This window comes from Diceros bicornis, unplaced genomic scaffold (genome assembly GCF_020826845.1).
Source record: "Diceros bicornis minor isolate mBicDic1 unplaced genomic scaffold, mDicBic1.mat.cur scaffold_111_ctg1, whole genome shotgun sequence".
NCBI lineage: Eukaryota > Metazoa > Chordata > Mammalia > Perissodactyla > Rhinocerotidae > Diceros > Diceros bicornis.
Genome location: NW_026691037.1, coordinates 710910 through 720525, shown reverse-complemented (window position 1 = coordinate 720525; position 9616 = coordinate 710910). Strand labels below are relative to the sequence as shown.

The window sequence follows — 9616 nt, the reverse complement described above, 5'->3', positions numbered from 1 at the left end:
CCACTGGTTCCCCTCCCAAGGAGCTGTGGGGAGGGTGGTCATGGATATCTGTGTACAGTGATGGAGATGACATGGGCAAGGAGGGAGAGCAGCCAACAGTCTACCGGGGGCTTTGAGTGGGTCTGATTGAAGGAAGGGGCCAAGTAATAGAACCTTGAAGAAGTGACCTCACTTCCTTGGTGACAGCCCCCAACAGAACTTAGAACTCTGGTTACCAGGCACCCACACTGTAACCATAGCCTCCTGTCCAGTTCATTTGAGTGGAGACACTCGACACAGCAGGATGTTCTCGTGTTGTCCCGTGACTTTCCGAGGCTCTGGCCCCCGGAAAGCCAAGAATGAGAGCATGTTAAGTCGCTTTAGACATTGGCTCAGCCCTCACCTCGAATGCCTGTGGCCTTTTAGCAGGAGGAACCATCAGGTAACAGCGTAGCCCAGGGCAGCCCACTCTAGGTCAGGCCACAACTGTGATCCCAAATGGACAGCCCCACACCCTTTGACCCTCATTGTGTGTGTGTGTGTGTATGTGGGAGGTGGAGTTAGAGAAGGTAGTATGAGGAGGAACCACCCTGAGCAGGAGCAGGTAGCTAAATGGTGGAGATCTGGTGGTGTGTCATGTTCATACTGAAGATCTTGGCTTCAGGAGAGGAAGGTGAGTGCTGGGGACCAAGCTCTTCTACCAACATGTGAATCCCAGGCCGTCGAGGTTTCATCACATTCCTTCCTTGATGGAGACTATGCAGATGCCCCTCTGTGTCTGAACTGTGGTGGGGTTTCCCTCTGTGGCGAAGTCCAGGCAGGCCCCTGATGCCTCCTGGCCTGACTTCTGGGCACTGTCGCTGCAGAACTGCACCCAAGTGATGGTTGAGGAGCTGGTAGATGGTTTCCAGTTCACCATCTCCCTGGAGAGGACACAGGCGCACCAGCCCATCAATGAAGAGGGCCGGTCTGAGGTGAGTGTGGGTGCAGAGGGGTCTTCATACCCAGGACTCTGAGATGACCAAGGCACTACTAGAATGCAGACTCAAATCTGAGTCTCCCCTGGAACCCCCCAGGGTTTTCTCATTAGAGTGCTCCACAGTCCCACTCCCAAAGGAATCTGGACCTCCACTCCTTCCCACCAGCTACACAGGAGGGTAGAAAGTCACCTCAATCCTCCCGCTGGTTCACCATGATGTCATTGAGTGTATGTCCCTCCTCCTCTCCCTCAGTGTGAGGATGAGTACACCGTGAATTTAAATGAGGCCTGCAGGATGCGGGCCCTCCAGACAGGCATGATGAAGAAGCTGACAGAGTCCATCACACCAGCTTTCCTGAGGAGGAACATCTCTAGCTTCACCACCTTCATGGTCAACTACTCGGCCTTAGACACATCCCACCAGGTCCTGGACCAGCTGTTTACTAGGTGAGTGGCCACTCCCTCCTCAGCACAGTGGTGACTCTGCCCCCTGCCAGCTGTGTGTCCTGGGAGTGTCAGCAAATCTCTCTGAGCCTCAGTTTGCTCCTCTGAAAAGTAGGGTGGGAGAGGATAAATTTCATGGGGATCTTGTAGGAACTAATGGGATCAGCCATGGCGGGTGCTTACCTGGTGCCTGGCTCTGCAGAGAGGGCTGTGGACGTGCTGTGGTTGTTCATGGTGTTTATTTCTCTCTTCCCCGTGAAAAGTAGTCTGCCTCACCCACCTCTGAGATGTGGCCTTTCTGAGTTTGGAAAAGCACATGGAAACCACCCTGGCAAGGAGTTGGAGATTCCATCCAGCTGGTCCTGGTCCTTTTCCTTGGGGTAGCCAGTCAAGGATCTCTGGGGCAGCAGAGAGGCCCTAGGCCCACTCAGGTGTCTGGGATGGTTCTGGGTGGACTACATTCAATAAACCATGTAGATTAAGCACCTACTGCATGCAGGACATTTGGAGACAGTAAACTCAGTGAATGAAGGAGACACAATGCGTGGCCTCAATTTCCGTCTGAGAGTCAGACATTGACATTAGACATCATTCGCAGGTCTTGTCATCCACCTTCCATCCCAAGGGATGCCCTCATAGCCTCCTTGACATCTGGAGGCATCTCCCCTTATTCCAGCCTGGAGGGCAGAGCGCAGGACCACCTAAAAAAGTGAGTGGTCTTTGGGTGCAGAAGGACGGCCTCCTGTCTCTAAAGAACAAGCTGTGGGGGGAGAGATGGAGGCTGTGGCTGAGGGGAGCCTGTCAGAAGCTGCATCTCACGCATCTTTTGATTCCCATGGGAAGGCAGAGGCCCGGTGGCTTCCACTCCAGGAGGACAGGAGTCAAAGAGCTATGGATGGGTGCCAGGACCCCTGGGAACCAGAGGGGTGGCTGGGCTGAGTTCTCCCCTAGAAACCCATTCCCACCACAGACCCATTTGAATCTGCCTCCCCTTCTCCACATCTACCTCTTCTCACCACCGCCTCCAGGCCCAGAACAGGAGGCGTGTGAGCAACCTGGTCACAAATCTGTCTCAGTGCTCAATCCAGTTGCACAAGTGCATGGAGGGCTGGGGTGGGCTGTGTCCCAGACCTTCAGGAGAAGAGTGTCAGTGGGAAGAGAGTCACAACAGACTCTGTGTCAACCTGCTGGATAAGCAGGCCTGCCACTGCCAGGACAGCCTCACAGGGGTCAGGGCTGCCATGTGGCTCTCACCTGGATGGAGAGGGGCAGGCATAGGGCCCAGTCCCAAGCCAGGGTGCCTTGGGTGAGAAGTGTGGAGGGAAAGGCCAGGCCTCTGACTCTGTTGCCCAATTGCCTCCCCCAGTGCCATCTCTTCTCTGGTGGGAACCTGCCTGGACCCAGGGCAGGATTTCTGGGAGCCCCTGCACTATCCCTGCTTCAGCATGAAGCTGGCCTCTCTGCATCTCAGCTTGCCTGGCTCGGGCCTGCAGGGCCACGCCTACCTTCTCCAGGTCCAGCTGGAGCATCCACGGCCCATTGAGGCAGAGCTGGAAGGTGAGGCGACTGCAGTCTCGGATGACAATTTGCAGAGTGTTCAGAGGCTTGGTTCACTTCAAGGCAGTGGGGTCTTTCCTGGCTTTGACAGGCACAGGGGAAGTCAGCTACTTGAGTGAAACTGTTTCTTTCTCCTGCTGCAGTACCATCTCCAGAGTTGCCTCCAGCTCCAGAGCCAGAGCAAGGGCCAGCTCCACGGCTAGATCCAGCTCCAGCTCTAGTTCCACCACCTGTGCTAGAGCTGGAGCCAGTGTCACCTCCATCAGTCCCTGCAGGGCCAGAGCCACCACTGACGTCAGCTCCAGCCCCAGTGCCAGCTCCTGAGCTGGAGCCAGCTAGACCATTGGCTCCAGGGAGAATCCTCCCTCCACCTGGAGAGATAACAGCAGAGCCAGATCCAGCCCCAGAGGCCGCCTGCCCCTGGGACGTGACCACCAAGAACCTGCTGAGGGAGGAGAAGCCTGACTTCTTGGAGTTCCCTCCCCGGCTGGTGGCAGAGCAGTTGACACTGATGGATGTGGTGAGCAGCGGGGCTCTCAGGGCAGGTGGGGCCGGCCTTCCCCTGTGCCATCAGCTGCCCCAGACCTGCCATTTCCTGATCTAGAATCCCATGATCTCGGTCCAACCTCTTGCTTCCCCACTTACCCTCATGTGACCTGAGCAGCCTTCTTAACTCTCGAGCCTTTGCTGTCCTCATGTGGACAGGAGAGATGGACACTGAGAGCAGCTGCCATGCAGAGTGGCTGTGCAGATGGATGAGGTGGAGCAGAGAGGAAGTTGGGCAGAGTCTGCTCTTTGCTGGGGGTGGGGAGCTCACTGAAGCGCTGTCTTGTCCTTGGGTAGTTCACTCATTTGCCCAGGAGGCCTCAACAGCCTCAGCACTAATTAGGCACCTCATGTGTACATGACTACCAGGCAGACAAACAAAGCCCGTGGTTGTTGCTGCCTTGGGGGAATGCACATCTGAAAGAGAGTCAGACCCCAGGATGGTCAGAATGGGTGGAAGATGCCCCTAGAGATGGTCAAGCAGGAGCCAAGTTCTGGTGTTTGGAGGAAGTGAGACTGGGCGGCGAGCAAATGCCACTTCCCTGAGCCACAGTATGGGTTCCTGGGTCATCCTGTGCTGGGTCCCCTCAGGGGACACAGGCAACACCCAGGGACTCCCACAAGCCTCAGGCCGCATTCTCAGCTTCCTGAGCTCCCGCTCTCACCACTGACCCAGCCTTGGACTGGGGGCTGCGGAAGCTGAGCTAGGCTGTGGCAGGGCTGGGTGACACTCCCTGTCCTCCCCAGGAGCTCTTCAAGACAGTGAGGCCCCACGAATTCCTGGACTCCATCTGGTCCCAGGGTGACAACAGGGGCATTCAGCACCTGGCACCGACCATCCATGCCACCATGACCCACTTTAACAGAGTGGTCGAATGTATCATCACCACCTGCATTGGGGACCCGAGCATGACGGCCCAGGACAGGGCCAGGGTGGTGGAGCTCTGGATCCAGGTGGCCAAGGTAAGATGTGGGAGGCCCTGGGAGCCCCTCTCTGGAGTCAAGGGAACTGCCCCTTCTCCTTTATCAGCTCTCACATTTGAAGTCCGTGGTCTGAGCCTTTGGAAAAACCTTAGGCCCCTCCTGCCAGGCCTCGATGACCTGACTCCTGGTCCCAGTGGTACGAAGCTCACCCCTTCCTGGGCTCCTTTCTTGGCTTGAGCTAAAATCCTCCTCCCTGGAAGTATTCCTCATCAGGTTCCAGCTGTGCCTTTTCCGGGTTCCCTGAGCCGCTGTCTCATCCAGGACAGGAGACGTCAATGCGGGGACAGAAGCCAGAGGAAGCAGGGCTCCAGCTCCCCCTCACAGCTCATTCTCTTCCCTTCCCCAGGAATGCGAAGGCCTGAGGAACCTTTCCTCTCTCCATACAATCTTCTGGGCTCTGGAGGGCCCCTCCATTCAACGTTTAAAAGATACGTGGAGACAGGTGTCCAGGTGGGTAGGCCTCTCTCCATGCGAGCACCACCTGGGTGGACCAGACACCCCCCACAGGGCTGGCATTGCCCTTCAGTCAGTTGGGACCTCCTGGGAGACAGCAAACCCTGGGGATAGGGTCTGACCTGGTTGGCAGGCTTCAAGTCTTTCTGAAAACTTAGGCCAGTGGTTCTGCCTCAGGAATCAGTTTCCCTAAGTGACAGATCATGGCTTGAACCAAATTGAAGATTTTCAAGTGTTTGCAGCAACAGAACTCTCTGTCCACGTGAAATTAAGACTGTTTAAAACATATCTGTGGAGAAAATAAGAGAATGGAGGCCCCAGGTGACAATAGGAGAGCCCCTCCCCATTCCCAGACACCTCAGGGCTCAGACGACACAGTGAAAATGCTCATCCAGGCTGTCTGGATCTTCTGGGTTTTCAAACAAAAGGGATTTACCCTAAAACCACTCCACAGTGTTTCTTTCGTTTTTTCCCTCCTCAGGAAGAACTGTGAAATAGTTAAAACGATCTTCCAAACATGCCACCGGGAGAGCAGGAAGCTTCTCAAGGAGGTGAGTGGAGGCTGGAGATCTGGAAGGACGGGAAGTGAGGTGGGGAGGGACCAGGCAGGATGTGCTTTGGTAAGTTTTTCACTTAAGGTTCCCCGAGAAATAACAGTCTGTCTTGTCCAGCTGGACAGGAAGCAGGGGTGTGAGCTGCAGGGGCAGGTGGGGACTGTTTGGGGCAGGAGGCCTTGGTCACGGGATACAGTGGTGTCACCTGGACTGTTCCAAGAGGTGAAGAGCTGGCAGAATGAGCAGGTGTCTGGCTTCCATGCGGACCCATCAGCTGGCCCTCATCATCCTCCAGGCTGGCGGGTGGATGGAGTGGGTGGGGGTTCCTTTCTTCCTAAAGCAGCCCAGTCTGTCCTCAGGAAGCCAGGCCCCTGCTGCTCCTTCTGTCTTCACTGCACCTCGCAGGGGAGGGCACTCTGCCTGCCCCAGGGATGGGCACTGTGAGGTCACACAGGCCTTGTGGACACAGGGGCTGCACAGCCATGGGCCAAATGGTGGATCTGGGACAGAACTGTGTGCTCTCTGGGACTGTGCACTCTAGCCCGATAGTGGTCACTGCTGACAAACCAGTGAGTCTCCCCCGGTGCCTTGTCGACAAGGATACGCCCCAGATGGCAATGAGTATTACCAGGGAACCTACAGATTCTTAATGGACCTTCCTGACAGATTCTTAATGGCCTCCATCGAGGCCCTGGCAGGAGGGGCCTAAGGATTGTACAAAGGCTCAGACCACAGACTTCAAACATGAGAGCTGAGAAAGGAGAAGGGACATTAGAAGTTTCCATGTGAAAAAGGATGCAAATGTCACCATTACACAGTTGCCGTGGTCACCCCCTAAACTGTCACTCAGATGTGGCGCAAGGGGGTCCCCTTCTTGAGTGAATAAAGGAGGAGATCTTTGCAGGGACCATTCTGAGGGGATCCTAGGGAGCTGAGGCCTTTGGCATGACCTCAGGTCCAGCCTGGTGTCAGAGAATCCCAGGGGGCTGGAAAATACAGAAGCCACTTGCATGGGACCCCGAGAAACCTTGTGCCTCTCCATCCATGGCTCAGGTTGACTGAGGGCCTCAACACACCCCGAGAGTCCAGAGGCCAGGACATTGGTCAGAGGTGTGGCTGGAGAAGGAGTGAAGGCCAGGGGCCAGGGCTTCTGGCTGCGAGGGGGAGCGGTCTCCTCTGTGGGCCCCTTAGCAATTCACTGCCCCTCTGTGGGCCTCGGTCTCTTCATCTGGGAAATGGAGTGACATGATCTGTGGTGCAGGCCTCACAGGGGTGATGAGGTACAAGGGGGAGAGGAATGTGCAGGAGCTTTGTGCTCCTCCTCCTCGAGGGGAGAGGGGACAGCACTAGTGACAGTCAGAGGATACTGAGTCCTCAGGGGACCCTGGGAGGCATGGGGAGTCCTCCTCACACTTTCCTGATGAGGAGAGAGGCTTAGGGGCATGGGCAGGCCTGAGGGCACAGAGGAGGGAGTGTTGGAGCTGGGAGTGATCTAGCATCAGGGCACCCTGGAATGGGAGCAGCCATAGACACCAGATGGCCAGGGTCCAAGATCAGGGCCATGGGAGACACGGGGAAGGGAACTTGGCCTCCCTGAGCCTTTCCTTGACCCTGCAGGAGGTGTCATCTGTGAGGGCCACCCATGAGATAGACCTGCAGGGAGCCCAGGAGAGGCAGCAGCAGCAGGTGAGGTGGCCTGAGGGGGAGGGTCCAGGTGTCAGAGGAGGGGTCACTCTCCTCACGGCTGGAGGCTTCCCTACGAGAGGGGTCCCTCCTCCTCTAGCCCAGCTCCTGGAGCCCAAGAGCCTGAAATGCCTGCCCTGGAAGTGACCAGGAAGAGGCCTGGAAGGGCTGGGCCCAGGATGTGTTAGGGAGGGGAGGGGCAGGAACCACATACCCTGGGATTTGCCAAAAGCCGCCCCTGGGAGGTGACTGGGGAAGTTGGGTGGCCCTGGAGGGGGCAACGGGGGGGAGGCCGTGGAGGGTCCCAGGCTGTTCTCTGTGGGAGTCTGTGGTGGACAGGAGGCTGGGGTGAAGGGATTTGGGGGAGGGTCCATGGGGGCACCTGAGAGGTGGGACTCATCTCACCACTCCCACCCTGATTTCACAGGGTGTCGTCCCCTTCTTGGGCATGTTCCTCTATCACCTGAAGCTGCTGGACATTGGGATGGAGGATGATCTGGAAGTGAGTGAGCCTGGAGATGGGGACAGGGAGCAGGATCCTGAGGTTTGGGTGGCGAGAGCCCTGCACTGGGACCTGAGCTCTCAGTATCTGGCAAACCTCCTCTCATGAGAGCCCCATAGCCACCCCTGGGAGCTGGGGAGTCTGGCCCATCTTAGCAATGCGTGAATAGACGCTCCGCATAAGCCCCCCACCAGTCTACCTGGGCTGGTGAAGCTCATAGCTGCCTGCCTGCAGAGCTGCAGGAGGCTGTGTCTGAGATGGATTCAGCCTCCCCCTCGGGCCCTGCCCCTGGGGGAGTGCCATCAGCCCCTGCAAGTGAGGAAGCACTTCTGTGTTCCAGCTGTCCCTTCCTCCCTGAGGCCTCAGTCTCCCCGTCTGTCATCAGAGAGGGTGTGCTACATAAGGTCTCTGGCCTCAGCTCCCCTGTCCCTCCTGCCCTGGAGCCCAGAGCCTGGCCCAGTGTCAAGTTCTCTTTGTGGAAGGTCTGCCCTCTGCTGGGCCCTCACATTCCTGCAGCCTGAGAAGGGGTGGGATGGGGGTTGGTTCTGGGCTTAGGGGGCTGTTTCTGATGGACATTGGCTGTCTCCCTTCCAGGGAAGTCGGGTCAACTTCCAGAAATGGTGTGAGGTGTACAGCTATGGGGAGGGTGGGGATGTGGAAATTAGAGACCTCCCCTGGCAAGACTTTCTGTGGCCTCATCCCTTGGGTCTTACATTTATTGGGAGAGTCAGATCCACAAAGCTGGGGATCCCATCACGTTGGTGGGTGCGGGAGGGGCTGGCATCAAGGACACCTTCCTGGATGAGGAACTAATTCAAGCCAACTGTGAGGACAGGCAAGTCCTGAATGGAGTGGGAAGGAAGGAGGGTTCCCGAGTGAGCACAGACCCCAGACCAGATCCTCATTCTGCACAAGTCCCTGGCAGTGTTCCCCACCCAAGCCCTCTCTGCGTCCTGTCCTTCCTCCCAGAAATTCAAAGTCATCCGTAGGATCCAGCTGCTCCAGCAGGCTGCAAATGCATATGACCTGGAGCCCGATGAGCGATTTGGGGCCTGGTTCCAGGCCATGGAGCCCATCAGTGTCCATGAGAGGTGAGGGGGACAGGAGTTGGGTGAGGGCAGGACAGACTCTCTCTGATGGCCAGCTCCAGAGCCTGTGGCCTGGCTCCCTGATCAGCCTCAGAACTCGTAGCGTGGTGACCCATGGGGCACCAGGACTCAGCTGCTGGCAGGCTCTGGGAGGGGCACCTGAGGTGTGGCTCCTGGTAGCTCACAGTTCCACTCTGTCCTGTAGCTACTGGGTCTCCTGCCGGCTGGAGCCCGCACACCAGAAGGCGAGCAAAATGCGGCTCTTCAGGAGAAAGAGGAACCGGACATCCTCCAGTTTAGGGCCGAGTGAGTGTCAGGAGCAGCAGCGACTAAATCCAGGGGCTCAGTACAGCTTCGGGCTAAGCATGGGCCTGGATCCCAGCTCCAGTGCTGACCAGGCCTGGGACAGGCCGCTCCCCTCTTCTCTCTGGGACTCGGTTGCCTCCTCTTAAATGGGTGATGCTAAATGATGCCTCCCCCATCAGGGACAAACGGGGTGCTGTTGATGGACTGAGCACTCGGCACAGGGTTTGGATAAGAGTGAAGGGGGGCAGGGAGGTGTGCCGTGAATCTCAGGGAGGCACCCCAAAATAGTCTGTTTCTTCTCTTCAGCCACCGTGCCCTTGGTGATGAGCCATAACCCTCTGGAGACCACAAGTTCAGCTCCTCCTGAGCAGCAGGGCCACTGGGACCCTCGGGGTGCACCGGGTCAGCTCTTCCCCCCCCACCCCAAGTAAAGGAGGACATCTGAAGACTTTCCCTGGTTTCCCCTAAAGCCCCAGATGGAGGGCACGACCCCCCTCCAAATCCCTGACATCTCCACCCCAGGGACTGTTTATCCATTGAG

The 9616-nt window shown here is 57.2% G+C and overlaps 1 long non-coding RNA gene across 1 annotated transcript; it reads left to right on the top strand.

Annotated features, from left to right (window-relative positions):
• Positions 1-3292: 3292 nt before the first annotated feature.
• On the top strand, positions 3293-4320 carry LOC131402475 (uncharacterized). Its single transcript, XR_009218695.1, has 2 exons — positions 3293-3479; positions 4253-4320. It is a non-coding gene; the product is annotated as an uncharacterized LOC131402475 (long non-coding RNA).
• Positions 4321-9616: the final 5296 nt, after the last annotated feature.